This window comes from Festucalex cinctus, chromosome 10 (assembly GCF_051991245.1).
Source record: "Festucalex cinctus isolate MCC-2025b chromosome 10, RoL_Fcin_1.0, whole genome shotgun sequence".
In the NCBI taxonomy this organism is placed as follows: domain Eukaryota; kingdom Metazoa; phylum Chordata; class Actinopteri; order Syngnathiformes; family Syngnathidae; genus Festucalex; species Festucalex cinctus.
In genome coordinates, this window is record NC_135420.1 from 10,999,716 (window position 1) to 11,015,788 (window position 16,073).

Consider the following 16,073-nt stretch of genomic DNA (forward strand, 5'->3'; position numbering starts at 1 on the left):
GCAGGTGGATTGTGGGATGGCTGGAAACGAGACGAGCGCCAGAAACCTCGAGGCACCCTTCTTTTGTCTGCAACGTGCTGCCTAAAATTAGCACCAGATTACACTAGACGTCTGCAAAACAGTGACTTTCACCTGTTCTTGTCGCTGCTGCCTATAAATGTCCCCCTACTCGTTTATGGAAAATGGCCATGTGTGAACAGTAGTCTGCTTTTGACCTTCTAGAGTAGACTATGTTGTTTATTATGGTGGATCACACAAGACTTGCTGTACTTCAGCTGCATTTATGGGGTTGGAAACAGTCCATGGGACCACTTGGGCTTTTATTTCAGAAGGGATTTGGTTCTATGTGATAATTTGAGCCCTTCTTTCCCTCTTGGTAACCAAATGTTTAGCAACTTAAGTATGTCATCCAGGGATTTCTCAGCTATGCATTGACTGGCTATGTGTCTGCATCTACTTAATTGTTAGTGCAAGTTTTTATGCTATTGGTTAACAGTACGAGTATACTGTATGTTTAAGTGAAACATGCATTTATTTTTTTTGTGTCTTATCACATTAAAATAGATTTGTCTGATTTGGCTATGACTACTACATTCTCTATCTATGAAAGTATCTCACCATAGTATCTTTATAACAATAGCACATGATTTTCTGAACAGACCAATTTTAGACGAGGTCAAGTTTCAGCTAAGGAGCCAGGTTTGTTTTCATGTGTGCGGGTTGCAACCTGCAAGTGCTGCTGCAGAGTGATGCAGAGGACTGTCAGGCACTGTGAGTGCCTGCTGGAGGTAACCTGAGAAGACTGCTGCTGACTGGAAGAGTAGACTGATGACATCAGGTTGAGGTGGCAGCACCCAGTAGTTTCCAGTATACAGTAGTGCCAAGCGGAGCCAACTTTGTTTTGACTTCCAGCTGTGGCCTTGTGGTAAAGTATGCAGCCTGGAACCAAAGGAACCCAAATGATCGCATTGCATAGATTAAAATGTGGAGGTCAAATGTATACAAAATAATTTACAAAATGGTGTTAAAAGTTATCTCAGTGGTTTATCTTATAGGTAGGGTGAGGACTAATTGAAGTGTGTATATATATATATATATATATATTTTTTTTTTTTTTACTAGTTAAGTTCCTTCTTGATTTGTCTATGGATAACATCCCATTTCTTTCTCCTGAATTTTTTATTTGACTGCCATCGACATGCCTGGTCGAAGTGTGTATGCACTGCACAAGGAGAAGCTTTCAAAGACGGTCCGGGGAAACTTTATGAATGAATGTGCATTGTGCAATATTGCTTCTGACGATTAAGGCAGTGTTTCTCAACCTTTTGTGCGCCACGGCACACTTTTTTCATTGACAAAATCTTGAGGCACATACAATCCACACACAATAAGGGGTGGGGCTGGGCTAACTAAACTAAAACTACTTCTCAATTTCCTCCTGAAAATCATCAGCTTCTACTTGATCTCTCTGAAAAACATACTTTTGTACACACTCAAATTGCTCCTAATGGCGGCCGTTTTTCGGCAATTCTCTAAATGTTATTTTGATTAATGTCACTCTTGTCAAAGTTTTCAAGCCCACAATTGAAGGTGAGAGACGCTGACTCTTTGCTAAAATGCAAAGCCTTAATTAAAGGAAGGAAGACACGTCCAGAAGGAAGACACGTCCGTCATGTCATGACACATTTCCCGCGGCACCTCCAAAATAAAAGTCACTACACAGTTCAGCTGTCAAGACACTTTTATTGTGACGAGATCCGACAACAACGGTGCCTCAAACTACGCAAATGACGTTTTTCAGAGCCAGACACCGCACAACATCTTGTAAGCTGGGCCTTGAAACTAATAAATGGATTGTAACGCATTTACGCAACGCATTTCACATACAATAACGATAACGGCGTTTCAAATATGGAGAAAATAATTAGATAAGTCCGTTTATGAAAAAAGAATGGAGTTAGTTTAACCGCCGTTATTCCCAACACTGGTTGTTACCAATGAGGTGGAATTGGAAAATTTCCCACAGCACACCAGACAGTATCTCACGGTAACACTTGTGTGCCGCGGCACAATTGGTTGAGAAACACTGAATGCAGGGGCCATCATGAGAAAAAAACAACACAAAAATCTCAGCAATTAGTTGGGGTCTCCTCGGGGGCCACTGTTGATAGAGAGAGTCTGTGTAGTGGAAATCAGGTCATGTCATGTGTGGATGTCCAATTAGCCATCTGAGATACAGTGAGATACATGCAATTAACGAAGAGGTCCAATTAGGTCATGTTTCAGAAAGGAATTTGGATCTCTATTCAAAATTACTCTAAATTAATTCCGGTGATGACCTTGTAGCTCATGCTGAGGATGTAGTTTGGGGTTTGAGCTTCTGTGGGTATGAGACAGCTCAAAAGTTGTCACCTTTTAGTGTTCATGATTTTTTGTGTGGTAATTACTCAATTGTACTTTAACTCTGCAGCACAACTGTTAATATTTAATAGAAAAAAATACAGATTAGTAGGACAGTCCAGTACCAATTTTTGTTTTAATATTTGTGTTCTTTATGGCAAGAGAGTGAAGCTTGTCTACTCTAATGACTCATAACAGTCCTCACGTAACTGGCGGCCTTTTATCTTTTGTGCCTCATTTGTCTTAGGAAAGACTCTTAATTTATTTCAGTTGATCGGAAAATGAATAATTTCGTCTACATTAGCTGGGATTCTATTGCCTCAAGGGTTAGGGTTAGGAGTTAGGGTTACAAAATCAAACAAAATCAATCTATGACTAGCCGCTGGTCTAGATAGCAACAGATTAACAATTTTTGTTGATTTTGGTAAATTAATTATTACATTTAGAAAAAAAATGAATATTTGATTATTTGGCAGTAACAACAAGAGTGCCATTTGATTCAGTAGGGGGTCACCAATAGTTGGCCACAAAGACATAATGAGGAACCTGAGGGCCTGTCTTAAAAATAGATGATCAGTGATGGGAGTGGGATATTGTGATTTCCTAGAAATGTTTTAGAAGTCATCATGTGAGAGCGTAAACATTTGCCAGAATTCATAGAAATAATGTATTTCATAGTAATTTGTAGTGTTGTTCCGATACCGTTTTTTGGCTTCTGATACCGATACCGATACCCAGCTTTGCAGTATCTGCCGATACCGATACCATACCGATACTTAAGGTTTTTTTCCTCAACATGAAAAAGCTGTCCTGCCATTGGTTCAGAGCATTCAAGGGCCAATAGGATATCATAGATCGGCATGCAGTGAACATGTCACATATCAGTGAATGTTGTGCACGAGCAAGACACAAGATGCAGCATCCATAATCCTATATTAGCGTTGGAATTAATGGTATCGGCATGTTACTTTGAGTAGTCACCGATACCGATACCACTTTTTTTATGCAGTATCGGCACCTCTGCCGATACCAGTATCGGTATCGGAACAACACTAGTAATTTGTGTTCTGTACTTCGTTAAATCATTTTTTTGGTGAGAAATCAACATGATCGACATCTTCACCTTGATTAATATAATTTATTAATATGAATGAAAACATAACTAAAGGTAATTTGAGCAAATTTGTGATTTCAAAGTGTGTATGAAACTATCTAGCAAGAGGGCACATTACAATATAATGAATTTACAGGACACGGACATGTAAAACAATACAAAACACAACCCTCACAGTATATAAAACGACTAGCAAAATTTAACCACATGCTCAGCTCCTTGTCCCTTTTTACTCACGACTGCCACCTCTGGCCTAAAGAGTTACTACAGCCCCTGTGTCTTAGTTTTTGTTCTGTTTTTTTTTTTTCCTTCTTTTTCTCTGTAGTTTTCTTGAAGTCTGAGCTGGAGTTTGGGCTGTGCTTGAAGCCGGCCTCTTCTTATTTATTTATTTATTTATTTATTTATTTATTTATTTCAGTTTCTGTCCCAATTGTGTCGTATGCTAGCTATTAGCTAACACAACACCACTTGTCTGTGGGGATGAGCATGACGTCACCCTCCACCACTCCAAACCTCCACACCCCCAAGAATCTATTGAGTGTTCACCCCGAACACTGGAGACTGAATCTAATGATACAATGATACAAGCTCAGTCACAATTAATTAACTCTTGCGAGCGTTATTTTTCCGTGAACACTCGGAACGACAAATTCTTGGCCTGCCGTGAATACCACGATTGCTTATAGACATTTACAAGCGTATATTAATCAAACAAAATGTGCACGACCAGTTCGCTGTGGCGTCGTGAAGGCCGTTTTGTCGAGGAGTCAAACACATTTCACCGGGAGTTAGCTTAGCACTTCACGGCAACGTAGGCAAACTTTTTCCATTTTTCCACTCACTGTGACAGCATAACCCTCGATGGTGAATTGGTGATCACAAACACGGCTTGAATCTCAAAGCCACGTCATCTTCGTCACAAAAGAAGAGCTTATTCCCCTTGGTGTGGCAAATAAATAAATAAAATACCATCGGCGTTACAAAATAACACTCGGTGATCAGTTGCTGGTCATGGCAAAAAACAAACAAACAAACAAACAAACAAACAAATAGGGATGCACGATAATGCTATTTTCAACTGATACCAATAAATAAATAATTTAGAAGTGCCGATGTCGATAACGATAAGCAAGCCGATAATTGTTTGCAAAATTAAGTTGAATACAAATGTACCTTTGAGTCATACAAGTCTAACAAATACATTGAAACATTGTATAAACTTTGCACAATGTTTCAATGTATGTAAAGCAAAATGAAGCAGATTTTTATTGATATGAGCCACAACCACAACAGATGGACCAACGTTGCATGTCTATAATTATTGCTGGATTTACATAATTATTCTGGTTTATCTGTATGAAATCAAATTGCCGATAATTATCGGCAGATTTCTCTATTATCTGGTTTATCTGTTTGACGTCAAATTGGTCGATAATTGCCGATAATTATTGGCCACCGATATTATTGTGCATCCCTACAAACAAACAAACAACCACCATCACCTGTGTTTTAATGACCATACAACACTGAAATAAAGGGAGGGGCATGAAGGGGTGTGTGTGCGTGTGTGTGCGCGTGTGCGTGCGGGCGCACAGCAGTTAGACTGGAAAATGAAGACTATTATTGTCCAGGAAATATAAGGAACAATGGGTTTTATATCCAGATTATCCACTCGATTCACCACATGTTCAACATTTGCGGCCTCAAAACTAAAGAAAATATAATAATAATAATTAGGGGTGTGAATTGCCTAGTACCTGACGATTCGATTCGTATCACGATTCACAGGTCACGATTCGATTCGATACCGATTAATCCCGATACGAATTTATAAGTCGATTTTTGCGATTTTTTTTCATTCAAATTTAGAAAATACTAATCAGTAATTATATGAAAATGTATTATTTATTTATCTGAAATTTCAGTCTTATAGAGGTTGTAATCTGTTTCATATTTGAACAGCATTAAAATAAAATATTAAGGCTTAAAGGGACACTTTACTTATTGATCCATTTTTAGCAGCAAAAAGTTGCTACTTTTTCAATAATTAATTTGGTGACGTGATTATTTTTTTATGTACATTTAATAACTTTTAAACCATTGTTAAAATGAATCGAACGCCGGCATGTTTGTTACATGTGACTAAATAACCCGGATGTTTACGTCACTAGTGTGTAAACGCTACACGATGGAAGCGCTATGCAACGCAGCCGTGCATCTAGCGTCAAACCCGGAAGGATTAAACCTTATCGCTTCGAGCCAACACGACAAAATAACACTACCGAAGGAAAGTCTGCCTTGGATGTGAAAGTTGTGGCGCCAGATGGTCTTTTCGGGCACAAAATAAACTTTGACGAACGAGTGAATCAGGCGGGGGGTGAGTGGTGCTCGTGCGGGAGCTGCAGGAATGGACAATCCGCTAATGAATGTGTGCTGTCTGGAAATGAAAGAACTCGAGGATCGGTTCCTTGCGGACAATCTCAACTGCATCCTGGAACATCAGACATTCAACATGGCAATACTAAATAGACATTCTCAGGATAGCTTTGGTTGCGATGAAAGATGTGAAGAAGAAAAGTCTTGGAGGAGCAAATATCCAACAGGTAAAGTGACACACAGTACGAGCAATGCAAAACGTGTCGAACTGACGAAATATTTCAGGAAAAAGAAAAAATAGTAAAATTAAATGTATCGTCGTTACAGCACCCAACCTCCCCTAGCTGTTTTTTTTTCTTTTTTGCGTAGCGTCCCACTGCGGTCAGGCCAGCCGCCACTCGAAAAGACGAAGTCAAGCCAGCCGCCCCAACGATTGTTAATACTGTGCATTACGGTAACGTGCCGACGTGCCCCTGCGTTGGCCACCTTCAAATGAATTATGAAATAAAACAGTCCGTGCAGTATAATAACCAATGCCCCCCCACCCCCGAAACATGCCTACCTTTCGCTTTAAATTTGCTTCGCTTCTCCGAGATCTTTCAGTGGCCGTAGTAAGACCTCGATTTGTGCCGGCTGTTGTGAGAGTGAAGGCTCCGTGTTGCTAGCAGTTGCGGCTCCTCCATCGGCTTGATTATTTCCCACGTCTGGTTCTTTAAAGATACTCGGTACTGCGTTGGGCTTTAGTATTAGGCGTGTGGCGTACCCCATCTCAAATTGTAACATATATTCGAAGTCCTCATGCCTGAAATGTTCGCTGCGCGCACGCCTGCTTGTCCTTCGGGAGGTTGACAGCACTTAGCAAACAAACCATTGTCTACTCAAGTAGCTTTTTTTTTTTTTTTTTTTTTTTTTTTTTTTGGGGGGGGGGGGGGGGTCTCGCGGGTTTTTCCTTGCCGACGCCTTGCAAAATTTTGCAATACAGTAAGGCATAACTGACGTTTGTGTCTTCCTCGTTGTTATGTCTGCGTGAACTACTGTTCCCCAAGCGAGTATACACACTAGTGACGTCACCACTTGGGGGCGTTGCAACACGGAAGTACTTCTATGTTGAAAAAAGTTAAATAAATCAATATAGGAGTGTATTCTTCAGCTCTTATGCATGTTTCGTAGCTATACTAACTATTTACTGCCAATCAAGCCATACATGTAAAATTAAAGGAGCCTTCCTTTAATGTTCCGTTCATATAACATTCTTCCATGCTCAAGGTGTGAATCCTAAAAAAAAAAAAAAAAAAAAAAAAAAAAAAAATCGATTCTGCCGAATATTGAATCGATTCGAGAATCGCGCGATGTAGTATCGCGATATATCGCCGAATCGATTTTTTTAACACCCCTAATAATAATAATAATAATAATAATAATAATAATAATAATATTATTATTAAGTCGTTAAAAATATGAGAAGTTGAGTCGATTTAAAAAAAAGTCGTTTGTGACAGCCCTATTTGAAAGATTTTTTTTTTCCCCAGGTTTTGTGATTACCCTTGGGATTTGCATGGATTTCATTGTCCTGCAATGATGACTTATAATGACTTGCCTAGTGTGTGGTTTTGCATTTGATGGCTGGATTACTACGCCGTACTGTTAGAAATTAAAACCATGAATCAAATTCCTCCTGGCTTGTATTTTTATCTGGTATCTGGTAGAGAACACTGGATGTCTCCCTGCTAGCAAATTATAGACCAATCGCAAACCTTCCCTTCGTAACTAAAATAGTTGAAAAAGTGGTTTTTAATCAACTCAGCAATTTTTTGAGCTTAAACGGACTTTTGGATAAATTCCAGTCAGGTTTCCGACCTCATCACAGTACAGAAACGGCTCTGATTAAAGTACTGAATGATATAAGATTGAGCACTGATGCAGGGAAGGTATCAGTGCTCGTCTTGTTGGACCTCAGTGCAGCATTTGACACGATTGATCATAATATACTGTTAGACAGGCTGGAATCTTGGGTGGGGTTAAATGGAACAGTCCTTAAATGGTTCAGGTCCTATTTGGAGGAAAGGAGTTACTTTGTGACCATTGGAAATTTTGAATCTGATCGAAAGGCCATGACATGTGGGGTCCCTCAAGGGTCAGTCCTTGGACCCCTGTTGTTCAGTCTGTATATGTTACCTTTGGGTCAAATGCTTCAGAACACCGATGTTGACTATCATAGTTATGCAGATGACACACAACTGTATTTATCTATGTCCCCAAATGACAGCAGTTCTATTAACGCATTGTGTCATTCTCTAGAGCAAGTTAACAACTGGATGAACCAAAATTTCCTTCAGCTGAACGAAAACAAAACGGAGCTCATTGTTTTCGGCAATAAAGAAAAGAGGATTGCTGTTAAAAAACAGCTTGAGTCACTGTCTTTAGAAACTAAAGACCAAGTTCGAAATCTTGGGGTATTAATAGACTCAGATCTGACCTTCAGTAATCATATTAAATTTATCACTAAAACAGCCTTTTACCAGCTGAAAAACATATCCAGACTGAAGGACTGCATGCTTCAAGCAGACCAAGAGAAGCTTATCCATGCTTTTATCTCCAGCAGACTAGATTACTGTAACGGTCTTCTGACTGGACTCTCTCAAAAGAACATGAGACAATTGCAGCTCATTCAGAACGCTGCAGCTTGAGTTCTGACCAAAACAAAAAGATCAGAACATATTACTCCAGTACTTAAGGATTTACACTGGCTCCCTGTCAGCTGTAGAATCGATTTTAAAGTTCTGCTAATAGTCTATAAATCACTAAATGGTTTGGGTCCTGAATATATCCAAGAAATGCTAATTGAGTACAAGCCCAGCAGGGCTCTGAGATCTACAGACTTGGGCCAACTAGTGGAACCCAGAGTTCGAAGCAAACATGGTGAAGCTGCATTTAGCTATTATGCTGCACACAGATGGAATAGGCTGCCAACAGAAGTGAAGTCAGCCCCGAGTGTAAATGCTTTCAAATCCAGGTTAAAAACTTTGCTTTTTTCTTATACCTTTGATTAGGGACTTTTAAACAGCTTTAATTAAGTGTTGTTGTTTTTTTAATTATTATTATTATTTTTATTTTTATTTTTATTTTTATTTTTATTTTTATTTTTATTTTATTTTTTTTATTTTTATTTTTATCATTATCATTTTAAACTTCCTTATGTTAAATTTTTTAAAGTTTGTTGAATAATGTTTTAAGATTGTTAGTTTGTAACCTATTTTCATTTATTTTTCTTCCTCTGAATGTTAACTACTGTTTCTTGATGCTTATGTGTTGTCTTTCCTCATGTAAAGCACATTGAGTTGCCTTGTGTATGAAATGTGCTATACAAATAAACTTGCCTTGCCTTGCCTTGCCTATCTTTTTGTGTGGGAGGAAATGGCAAGCAAGTATTTTTCCACCAGTATTGTGCTGGTGAACTGCAAGTTTATTCTATTGTTCCCTAACCATTTATGAAAATGTAGCTGTGTACAGATGTAGCAAGTAAAGCTGCTCAAAAGGAAAAATATCCCCCATGTGTAAAGTCCATTCGGACGCAGCGGGGTGATTCAAACTGTGGACTTATTTATAATCTTAATGCCCGGTTATGTTAGTTACACTTCACAGTCAGCAACACAGTATGCATTGGAAAATGAGGAAAGCAGAGATTTGTTCTCTCGACTTACTTCGCCTTCCTACCTTCGCTTTGTTTCTGACAGTTTGAGTCAGGTTCCTTGTCAGCCGGATCACTTAAATACAGTAGCGCAGACTACAGGAAGGCAGAGCTGAGAGGGAGAGCGGCACATTGATTTTTTTTTGCCCAGCAGCAGCAGTTACACGGAGCCAATGGCTTTGCATCCTCCCACAGCTCTCAAACGAAGGGGCTGATGTTATGTGGAATGCAGCCTGCGGTGTGTTGCACCCTAATGACTTGAGTCCCAACTTAATCACTCTCCCTTGTTGGATCTCTTATTGTCTCTCTCATATCTACTGTAATGCATGCTCCACAGAGACCTTGTTGCCTGTTCTAAGGGATATTTGAGGTCGGTCATTAAGCTAATTTGGAAATTATTATGGCAGTGGATAATGCTTATATACACACCCATTGACACTATAAAAGTTAGGGGTGTTAAAAAAAATCGATTCGGCAATATATCGCGATACTACATCGCGCAATTCTCGAATCGATTCAATAGGCGGCTGAATCGATTTTATTTTATTTTTATTTTTATTTTTTTTTAAAGAGCTCAGAATTGTTCATTCGGTAGTCTTACTGATTCAACGTCTTATCATCATTGCCTTATTTATTTATTTATTTATTTTTTTTATTTTGTGTGTGTGAATCGATTTTTAAACTTCCATTTTTAATGGAAAAATATTCAACAACACGTCTGACTTCGGGTTAGGATTCACACCTTGAGCATGGAAGAATGTTATATGAACGGAACATTAAGCCTTAATATTTTATTTTAATGCTGTTCAAACATGAAACAGATTACAACCTCTATAAGACTGAAATTTCAGATAAATAAATAATACATTTTCATATAAATCTTACACTCTACAAGCTTACTGATTAGTATTTTCTAAATTTGAATGAAAAAAAATCGCAACAATCGACTTATAAATTCGTATCGGGATTAATCGGTATCGAATCGAATCGTGACCTGTGAATCGTGATACGAATCGAATCGTCAGGTACTAGGCAATTCACACCCCTAATAAAAGTGTACAGTAAGAGTTGTTCAATGTGTAGTAAACATCGTTATTGCTACAATCAATTTAGTAGATTTTCTCTCAATGTATTTTATTGGATTTTATTTTCCTTTTGTTAAACATCTTGTTTTTTGCAGAAATCCGTGGTAATAGATGCTGCTGTTCCATTATAAATTATGAATGCTGAATTGATAATGATGTCAAAGTTGGAATGCCAGAACCCTTCCATTTTTCTGGGCTGGGACTGGTAATTATGACCTCCAGTGGTTGGTTGTTTGGGCACTCGTCACCTGCTCCAAAAAACAGGAATGTGTTTCTTTGCTACTGATAACATGAATTGAGGACTGCCGTCACACAATTCATGTGTGGAGTTGCAAATTCAAATACAGTATATGACATACAGTACATAGTTGTCATCAGGCTGTAATGATACACAACAGTAGTACTGTCACTAAGACTTTTTAAAAATCGAGTCACCTATCAATTATTCCATTGATTAATTGACTAATTATTATTATTTTTTTTAAGGCCACTCAGGTAGAACCTGAGTGGAATTTAGTGGATATTAATACTCATTGTTCCTTATCCTCTGCACACATATGCACATATTACACAAACAGCAACAAAATTAGCCCATGCTAAACGATTAACATTAGCCCTGAATAAACTCAAATCACTTACTTATTGTACTTTTCCTGAAAAAAATTGCTTCATAGTGCAACATAATGAAAAATCCAATTTGATTACAATATTAATGCACTTAAAATAGTGCGTCATCTTCATCATTACTAAGCCTGACGTATTCGCTTCTCTCGTTCAAACATATTGAGTTGTCGAAGCCTACAATGGCCATTGATGCAGCATACTAACGGTACTGCACACACGCACAGAATGTTTTTTCAAATAACTTACGTTATGCTCCAAGATCCCGCGCCGTCACCCTAGTTCCATTCCATCCCATTCAAATCCATAAACATCCGAGGTGAGTTTGTTTCTTCCGTCAGCGTCCGTGCAAACTCCCTTGCATCTGTTAAGTGCATTGTGTCAATTTCACTTGGTTTTTGCACATTTGGTGGCATAAAAGTGGAGCATAATAGCCCTTACTTATGGCAATTGCTGAATGTATCATGCCTGCACGCTACTTGGAGAAGTGAGAGAAAAAAAAACTCGGCTGAAGTCGTCGTACCGGAAGAGTCTTGTTCTATGTTTAACAGTAAGTCGCTACGCCTTCCTGTTGCTGAAGCACATAGGGCCACCCGCCATCTTATGTGTGTCTGGCCGGCGGCAATAAATTAATTAAAGCTCTTATTTATTTAGAGATTTTGACGTGGACTGTTTTGTTACAAAAATAAGACATGTAGCGATGTTAATTTTCTCCCTTTTCAGTCTAAAGAGACCACAAACAAACCCTATGAAGCATCTTTTTTAGTAGTGGTGAATCGGAGTCCGTCAGCAATAAGGGACCATGCGGAACACAAAATATGGTTCCGGGCCTCCCGGCAATGTCCAGGTGCCGCAAATATGTTTTTTTAAATGATTAAAAAAATAATAATAGCTTTGACGCATGTGTTTTTGCTTCGACCACTTTTTCTGGTCGACCCAGCCCTACACAACAGTACTAATATTTAAAAAATGGATAAGTATATGTAACTTGGGCAGATCATTATCTGATGTCTGAAGCAAGTGTGCTGCTATGTGTGTGTCAAATGCATTCAGCATTTTGCACGATAACTAAGAATGCTTGAGTGTGTCTCAGCATCCACACAATACATTAGCCCAATCCGTTTGTCCTCCATTGAGGTGTGGAATTATTGTGGTGAAGGAACACAAGTTTCTATAGTTGTGTTTTCGGTGACTCTCTTTTCTTGGTCACAACACATTTGAGTGATTGAGAACACACACAAGCACAGGTGGACAATACTGTATGAGAAACATGTTAAAACTCAAAATTGGGTTAACTTGATGCTAAACATAGCGGCACAGCACAGTCTTGGCTGGAGGAGCTATGAGGAGCTATCTCCTTGTCTTTGAAAAAGTTCTCATACATTTGATGTTTTTCAGTAACCTAATGAAATCTCTTAGCCAAAAGTATCAATGTAGAGAAGACACAATTCTTAATTTTTGGACAACCTTTGCATGAATATTACTTATGTTGGACGATAATGTTTTGATGAATTTTAGTCTAAGCAAATGTTTGCAAATTCTGGTTTCCAGCATGAAAAACTGAGAAAGGCGGTTGTAATTTGGTGTGTCTATGTGGTAGCACAGGAGGACAAATTGATGAAATTTGAAGCATGATGCGGAGAATTCTACAATAAACTGAGAGCACAGACACACACAGAGTGTGGCTGATCAGTGATGCTGCTGCCAAAAGCAGCGTTCTTTTTCAGTTCTTTCTGGCTTGGTTTCTAAACATCCTCACAGCGATGATGGCACACCTGCATCACAAACCACAAAGTGCTGTTCAGGAATCAGGAAGTTACAAACCCCTCTTGAAGATGTGATAAAGCATATGTTGTGCCAGTGGTGATTTACTTGGCCTAGATTCTCAATTTTTAATGGTTTAATCAGCACAGATAATGGTTCTTTGCCTTTAGCCATCCAACTTCTAAATTACCTTTAATGTCCTGATGTGGTTTCTACTTGTCTGTTTTCTTGCCATTAAGTTGATCAAACTGAAGCAGAAAATGATGGCACACACTCTGTGGCTTAATATGCTTGACGCACAGATGGCATGCTGCTTTGTGCAGAATTATCTACCATGTCGCATTGATTGCATCTAGGGGTGTGAATTGCCTAGTAACTGACGATTCGATTCGTATCACGATTCACAGGTCACGATTCGATTCGATACCGATTAATCCCGATACGAATGGTCACGATTCGATACCGATTAATCCCGATACGAATTTATAAGTCGATTGTTGCGATTTTTTTTCATTCATATTTAGAAAATACTAATCAGTAAGCTTGTAGAGTGTAAGATTTATATGAAAATGTATTATTTATTTATCTGAAATTTCAGTCTTATAGAGGTTGTAATCTGTTTCATGTTTGAACAGCATTCAAATAAAAATATTAAGGCTTAATGTGCCGTTCATATAACATTCTTCCATGCTCAAGGTGTGAATCCTAAAAAAAAAAAAAAAAAAAAAAAAATCGATTCTGCCGATTATTGAATCGATTCGAGAATCGCGCGATGTAGTATCGCGATATATCGCCGAATCGATTTTTTTTTTTAACACCCCTAATTGCATCTGTGATTTTAGACTTCATTCAATGCAATCAGGGCAATTTCACAACCCCCCCTTCTTCTTTCACTGGTGCTGTGGAGAAACGTGCATTGGGTCAGTCTGTGGTGTTTATCCTGTGACTTTTGTAGTTGCTAGTTCTAAGCAAAGCTAAGTGTAATCCAAAGACCAGGGTGAGGAATGCTGTGTGGCATTTCACATAAGCTGTTGACAGCCTCCAGAGGAGACCTAGAGAATGAAACTGAGACATACAGTTCATAATTGCAGAGGGGATGCTAGACAATGATGAACAAGTCAAGTCAAGGGACATATAACCATGATGCACTGATATCTGTTACAAGATAAATCAATCCATGTTCTGTACCGCATGTTATTCTCCCTAAGGTTCCTGTGGTTGTGTTGGAGAGGTGGTGTACAACTTGGGACTGGTTGTCAGCCAATCACCTAGGCACTTATCAAAAATTGTGCCTTCAAAATGACAATACTGCTCAGAGGGGTTTAAATGTAACAGTGTTATATAAATAATCACTATTTTTATTACTTTGAATTGGGCCTGTAAAGGTAAACTTATTAGTTGATATAGCCGTTTTATGGTCACTGTAGAATCAGAATCATTACTTGTCAGCTTCTGGTCTTTATCGCTGACTGAAGAGTGTCTGGCGAGTGATTTATATGCAGCTCTGCAATGGGGTAAACAAGACATTAGCATTAACAATAGAGCCCACAGCTGGAGATGACAGATACAAGCTTTGCCCTGGCTTTTCCTCTTAGAGGTCTCCAAAATGAGTTCTATGAAAAGTAATTTTCTTTTCTAATCAGTTCTCCTTTTTCATGTAGAAGCTCAAAGGTTGGAAACATTTGTCACTAGGCGTCACAATTCACTATGTCCTGTTTGATTTCGCTATAAGCCACAACATGATTTAACCTTCAAATATAGCCATGATGCAAGGAACCGCCAAGTGCTGTATCAATGACACATAAAAACTCAAAACGTATGACTCATATATGTTTATGTCCCCTCAGTTGACTTCCAAGGCAGGTTTGCTGTTAAATACTGTACATCACTGTCGTTCAGCAACTTTAAGTAATTTCTGTTGGGGTTTTACATGCATAAACATGAATTTAAGTTGTTACTGGTTACAATTTCACAACTAATAACTAACAATTGAACAGATGTGCAAAAAGTACATGCAGTTTCAGGTGTGTATCTGTACAGTGTTTATTGCTAATTATGCTTGTCCTAATTAGCAACATGAGAGTTGGAATATTAGAAACACCTTTGGATTAGGCCTGCCAACAAACTACGGTAATCTTTTTAGATTGGATTATTCTGTTGATTATTCCATCAATTACTCAGGTACTCCGCTTTGCAGTAAGGACATAAAACTTTATTTTGGACCTATTTTTTTTAGTTTAAAGTGTTCCCGTAATGTTCACATCTCGAGGTATTGATGAGCTAACGGGACAATATTGTGTAGTTTGATAAATATTTGGTGTCTTTGTGTCTAATCTATTTGCTCAAACAGCGTACCCACAATCCCCCTGGTTAATTTTAATGCGCGGTGCCATGTGTAACACGCGGTGGCTGATCGGCCTTGGACGGCGCAGCGGGACACAGGGTTCGACAGTGCGAGCGTTTCACTCGCAAATGCAGGCAACTTTCAAGTGCGTGGTGGTGAAAAAAAAATACCGCTCGCAAGTGCATGAATGCTCCCTCCGCACTGTTTAAAACATACATTCGGAAGTCGCCCTGTCCTCCGCTGGCTCTCCCGCAGCAACGAGAGCGCGCCACCGTGCACAATACTATTCAATCGAATAGTATTTGAGTGAAACATGACCTGCTGCAATGTGATTGGCTGGCTACTTCCTGATCACCATACGCGTACACGCGCACCGCACAGACTACAATTTACATACAAACAGACCCGTCACCAGAAAGAAATTGTAGGGGGGGCATTACCTTTTTTGGGGGGGGCACACTTTATCAACCTAAAACTAATGTTCATCAGGTTGAACAGCGGCATTGTGACAACTGCAAAAGTGTTCAGAAATATTTTCTGTCACTTAAAAGCGGCTGTTCATTCTGAAATCTCAAAGACAAACTGAAAAAAAAATGTGTAGTTCATTTTGCATTTATTCAACTCACAAGTTCATTTGAAACAAATCCACTCTTCACTTCTGTAAACAACTATGTCCGAATG

General features: G+C 38.8%; 1 protein-coding gene across 2 annotated transcripts in view; it reads left to right on the top strand.

Annotated features, from left to right (window-relative positions):
- ano8b (anoctamin 8b) overlaps positions 1-16,073 on the top strand; it is a 55,699-nt gene that overhangs the window by 680 nt on the left and 38,946 nt on the right. The window lies entirely within an intron of this gene.